This window comes from Panicum virgatum, chromosome 4K (genome assembly GCF_016808335.1).
Source record: "Panicum virgatum strain AP13 chromosome 4K, P.virgatum_v5, whole genome shotgun sequence".
In the NCBI taxonomy this organism is placed as follows: Eukaryota; Viridiplantae; Streptophyta; class Magnoliopsida; order Poales; family Poaceae; genus Panicum; species Panicum virgatum.
In genome coordinates this window covers 43,120,111-43,126,226 of record NC_053139.1, presented here as the reverse complement: position 1 = coordinate 43,126,226, position 6,116 = coordinate 43,120,111, and the positions used below count along the sequence as shown (strand labels likewise).

General features: G+C 45.0%; 1 long non-coding RNA gene across 1 annotated transcript; it reads right to left on the bottom strand.

Annotated features, from left to right (window-relative positions):
* Positions 1-1,398: 1,398 nt before the first annotated feature.
* On the bottom strand, positions 1,399-4,320 carry LOC120704186. Its single transcript, XR_005687484.1, has 2 exons — positions 3,936-4,320; positions 1,399-2,826 (listed from the first exon to the last, which is right to left on the bottom strand). It is a non-coding gene; the product is annotated as an uncharacterized LOC120704186 (long non-coding RNA).
* Positions 4,321-6,116: the final 1,796 nt, after the last annotated feature.

Genomic DNA, 6,116 nt, shown 5'->3' with positions numbered 1-6,116 from the left:
AATCAGAAAAAAATTATAGAAGATCAATGCAAAATTAAAAGAAAGACTGGTTTTTCTTGGTAGAATAGTATATTGTCCCTGAACTTGTAGTTGAAGATCAACTTCATCCCTAAACTTTCTAAATGACCATTTTAGTTCTCAACCTTTTTCATACATTTTAATTTAGTCCTTCATTCTACGTGTATCTTGCCATGTTAGCAATTAGCATGTCATATCAGCATGTGATCCTGTTTTTTAGCTGCAACATATATTGGTTCACACATACTTAACTTTTGTACGTGTATAATAAATATATTCGGATCAACTCCCTTTCTTAAAAACCATATGCTAGATGTGACAAGGTGTGCCAACATGGCATTGGCATGCCACTTAGGATCAATGTTTTAAATAGCGGGATATAGGATTTAGCGGCAAGGTCAAAAAAATGCTATTAGCGCCGCTATAGCCCGCTTTTTCTACTGCAGTGCTCATAGCGGTATGAAGCTCTACGAAAACACTATAGCATCGCTATACCCCGCTATTTTAAATATTGCTTAGGACAATGATTAAATTGTGCTGGATGGAGAAGTTTTAGGGTTGAAATGGCCGTTTGAAAATTTAGGGACGAAGTTAAGCTTGGGCTAAAAATTTAAGGATCAAAATATCAAATTGAGTATTTTGTATGTTTGCCCGACCCTCCTTAAATTTTCCCTCCAGCTCCGCCACTGCGTCAAGCACCATGCGCGTCATACGTCGAGCACCATGCGGGTTGAAGTAGGTGTTGGCGGCGCCGAGGAGAGGCATGCGTAGCTGCGGCGACGGTCATCGAGGATGGAGAGCACAATCGAGCTGCTCGAGCTCGACCTTGATGGGGAGCAGCGGCTGCTACGCGGCCTCGGGGCACCCCCGGCGCAGTTACTGCCTGCGCGCGCTTGAGCGTGGCGACCAGCGTGTTGGACACCGGTGGGCCGGCGCCCTGCGCCGCCACCGAGGCCGACGGAGAAGCAGAGCTTCAAGTGCCGTGGGCTTCAACTTCAAGAACGGGCGCACCGCACCCATGGACCGCCCGACGTGTGAGCGTCGCTAGCTTAGCAGTAGCAGGGGAGAAAGCAATGAAGGCGAGCGCAAAGTTCATTCTGGCGCGCCGCCATGGCCATCCACGCCCAGATCACCATTCACCTCTGGCTGCTCAGCTGCTCCCCCACTGATGTCGCCGGCTCGCTGCAGAGCACGGCCATGCATGGCTGCTTGCCTGCTTCCTCAAGTGCCGCGACTGCGAGATCCCCGTGGATACGGTGTGGCCACCCTGTCTTGGCGGTTTTGGGTAGCTGGGTAGGAAGAATGTAAGTTCTTCAAGGAATCAGGGAGAAATCAAGAAGAACAGAGAGAGAGAGAGGTCGGGAAAGGGGAAGAACAGAATTCAGTTATGGTTCAATTCATTCATACCGATACAGGGGCGCCCCCATGGGGACTTATACAGTTATACCCCATACACGTTCCTGGGCTGTGGGCCAACAACGACTTGCCGCATGGGCTTACAGCACTGAGCAGGCCGAAACTCAATACAAACTCAGCCACTCCCGCTCATGAGTCATGGCTACACCTAGGGACCTAACATGCAGCTGATCGAACTGCTTTTGGCATATGTAACTGTTTTGAAACTAGACTGCTTATTGATCAAGCTTCTCTCCAAACTTTTTCAGATTGTCCATTGGATTAGTGCTCGAGGCCGACTCTCAGGGATGGCTTCACCATCACCCTCCGCTCTGGTACTATTACTCACTTATCTTTTTTTTTAGATAATTCCGCTAGTAGGGAATTGTCTCTTTTTATTTAATAAAACTAGTAAAGTGCACGTGCGACATACATGTGTTTTAAATGAAAAAGAGACTTCGAATTCGATCATAATTTTCATTCACATATTAAAAAAACACTTTACTTAATATGGTTAGTAAAGGCAAATAGCTATACAAGTCACCCAGCATTATGCCAATTAAATAACCGCTTAGAACAATTGTAAACACTTAAAAGAAAAATACTCACATTTTGTGTCACATGGATTCAGAACTTCGAAGGTACCTGTGCACTATTTCCTTCACATTAGAATAAATAAATTTGAAAATCTGCAAATAGGTCTCTCTTGGACTTAAAGTGAATCCTCTTCATTATTAGAGCATCTATAGCGGTCTTCCGATCCCCAATCCAACTACCATACTGGGAGAGTAGATAAAAAAATAGTGCTCCAGCAATCTCTCAAAACTTTTCCCTTTTTCCAATAATTATTGGGACAATCCAATAATTCACCCCAACTATCCCTAAATAAAGGAAGAATTGTGACGCTCCCAATAAGATAGTTGGATTGGGAGAAGATTATTGAAAGACTGCAAAAGCAAGTCTCCCAATAATCCTAAAACTTCTATTGGGACATCTCCCGCATGGTGCGGTGCCATGGTTGCTGCTACAATTTAGAGCTTGTACTTAGTATGGTTGTGTTATTCGCGGATTAAGCCGCATTTTTTTGTCCTTATGCTAGGACATAGTGTTGTTATCCGTGGTTATGCCACAATTGCCCTTGTGCTAGGGTGTGTTGTTCGAGACCTAGTTTAGGTAGGTATGTTATCTTGGTTTTAGCTCGGTTTTCCTCAATTAATCGAGCAAGGTTTTTGTCTCATTTTCCTTAAAAATGAGGCCTTTGATCTGTGGTCTGCCACACCTTTTGAATACAATTCAGGTGGGGATGCTCTCCCCCCGGTGACCATTCAAAAAAAAGAAGTTAGTAACCTGGTTTGTAGTAGTATTTTGCAGCTCCTTTCTGAGTGTGGTAGCAAACCTTGCAATTTACAGTCCCTGGGGACAAGCATGCATTGAATGAGAATTGTGCTCTTGTGCAGCATGAATAAGGACTTACGATATAGTGCACTGTATGACAAGCACAAATGCCATTTTAAATAAGTTTGAACCTGGAAAAAATTCAGCGTCCTCACAAAGCTCATATATGTTGATACTCAAGCTATGTTTAGAAAACACATTTGACCATCTAAGTATACACTCATTTAAGGCGATTCATCCAGCAGCATCGTTGTATTGTTATATACATCTGACCAGTGACCATTGGATGATCGAGTGTGCAAGTGATAGATCTTGCCCATCAAAAACACATAATCAATATAGAGCTGGTTAACTGGGGAAGAAATTTTAATCTACAAACTACCTTGTGACAACACTTTGAAATAAAAATGTATGTTATTTTGGTTGGTCCTTGCAAAATGAATTTAGTCACTAATTGGTTTACTGTCAGGCTATCAGATATGCCATCATTAGAAAATTTGCTATGTGCTGCATTCAGTGATTCTTAACTTTTAGATTGGAATTGGATGTGAGGAACATATATTCAGTAATCAAAGCACGGCTATATAACACTATAAAGAATTATGGGCTTGTTTGGTTTGGGGCCACAGTTTGCCACCGCCACAGAGCTCCCGCCACACTTTGTGGTGAGCTTTTTCGGCGCCACAATCGCCACGGAACAGCACAAGCAAAAACTGTGGCAGCCACATCACGAGGTGAGCAACCAAACACCGATTTTTCCTTGTGGCTGCCTAACTTTTGCTGTGGCGAGTTGTGGCCCCAAACCAAACATGCTCATAGTTATCATGACACCCAATTTACCCAAATACCAGGAGTCAAGCGTGCTGACAAGAATTGCAACCAGTTTCATGTTCACTATGCTCAGAAACAAACAGAACAATTATGTCTGCATAAGAAAACCTAATAAGATGCCCTAAAAAAACCCTAATAAGATCCTTTTTTGGTGATTACTGATAGTGATTCTATTGTCTAGAGAAAAAATAAAGAACAAAAAGTAATATATGGTGCAGGAGTGCTGAGAGCCTGTGTCAGGTGCAAGCCAGACTTGCCTAGTGCTGGCACGCAGTCCTGATAATTAAGACACCTACCTTGTTGCAAGCTTGGCTACCTGTGAGCTCAGAGAGGATGCGGATGCCGGGATCCATGGCGAGCACCGCACGCCGCTGAGGATGGGGACGCGCCGCTCCAGCAGTGTGCGGCGCGCCTAGCGAGGACGCGGTGCTGAGGTCCCCGTGCCCCCCGGCCGCTGCTGTCGCCTGTCGCCGCCGCTTCCGTGGACGGGGGCGTGTCGTCTCGGATGGGGAAGGGAGGTGGCCAATGTTTTCACGCGCTGAGAGAAGGAGCAGGTACGACAGCGGGCACGTGGGAGGGCGCGGTGAGAAAAAGATTTAGTTTTCGGCAGAAACACGCTCTAACTCTTAGTTTTTATGGGTCTCCACCCCCTTCCACCTACCTCGGCCCTGACACACGGGTCCGACGTGAGGGGTACGGCGGGCCCAGTTTGGATGAGAAAACTTTTTAATTGTTTTCGATCTTTATAGTATAGATTTGCAGTAGTGTTGTTTGATACAAAGTATGGTCACTGATCCTCCCACGTATCGTTCTCTTTGTTAATGAAGGCAGGCATGAATGATCTTAGTAAGTTTGGAGGCACAACTGAGCACGTCATGACACCCAGTGGCAGAGCTAGGGGGTGCTCCAGCCCCCCCCCCCCCCACAATTTTCAACCATAATGATGAAGAGGAAGAAGAAAAGAAGGAGGAAAAAGAAGAAAAAGAGAGAAGAAAGAAAGAAGAAGAGGAAAATAAGGCCTCCCCCCTAAATTTAGATCCTAAATTCGCCACTGATGACACAAAGATCTTTCGCTTTGGTGATTTGCGAGATATGTTTGATTGCCACGGTGTGTGTCATCCTCTGTGTTCTCTGCAAGCGTCGAAAGCAGGCGCAGCCTCCACTGCCACCTCCGCCGGTCCAGGTCCAGCAGGTTGAGCTACCACCGTTGGTCCAGCGGGATGAGGATGAGATGGCGACGGCGGCGGCTCTTTCTAGAGTTCAGTGATCAACGTTTTTGGTGAAGGAGGGAGGCGATGACATCGAGTGCACATTGTGCCTCACCGAGTACAAGGAGGGAGAAGAGTGTTAGAAATGACGGCGAATAAACGGCGAAGAACAACAAAATCAAACCACAGGAGACACGAGGATTTAACGTGGAAAACCCTTCCAATGCGAAAAGGAAAAACTACGGGCACCAGCCAGCAAATCTTCACTATATCAGGTGTGTGTTTACAACGCCTGGCGGCGGCTTATAAGAGAAATTAATCGACTGTCGAGGAGCAAACCCTAAAAGATATATGAACCATACCGCAGGAGGGGGGCTCCGCCCCCCGCACCCCCTAGACATCCCTGGCGTGGGGCCTTCGCAATGGGCCCACACTACCAGAAAACAGCACACTCCTGATGACCAAAAATCGTCAGGAAAGGCCTAAATGCCGTCCGGAATACAATTCCCGACGGCTCACCGTCAGGATTTCGCCGACAGGACCATGTCGTCAGGAAAGATGGTTTTTCCTGTCGGTTGGCCGACAGGAATCCTTTCCTGTTGGTAGTTCCAGTCGGCTCTTGAGGATGGCATGAAGTTCAATTCCTGACGGTTTGTGATCAATTACTGACGGCAAACCGTTAGGAAAACAAGTAACAGAGCAAAAAAATATATATTCACACGGACCCAGATCTGCATCCAATCATCCATGATTACAATTTATTAAACCAGCTAAAAGAGATAAGAAAGTAATATACACACATGTAGGTCCGCATCCATGATTACAACAAATCCAATTTGTAGGATAGTTTCATATACATGTGGTTTACAATTTGTATATACAGACCACATTGTCATCCATCAAGTTATGGCATAAAATTCTATATAACTCCTTGTATACAAGATTCCTAGCTACTTTTTTGAACTTGTGGTATGCTCAATATGACTCTAAGTGAAACAAAAGGTAACTGAAGTTCACCTTGAAGTTGAACTGTAGTAATATAAAGGATGACAGTTCATGCTAATTCAATGTCGCTGTATTTTTGTACCTAACCAAGAACCAAATTAACTCAATTAGATGGCAGCCATGTTGAAGTTGTCAAAACTGAAAAGAACTAGCAATTCATCCTAAACCAGAAGAGAATGCATATTACAAACTGAAATTCACTAAACACTAGTCTTTTACCATCATTTTCATGTCCCAAGACCAAGAGTGGCACACACTTCTTGG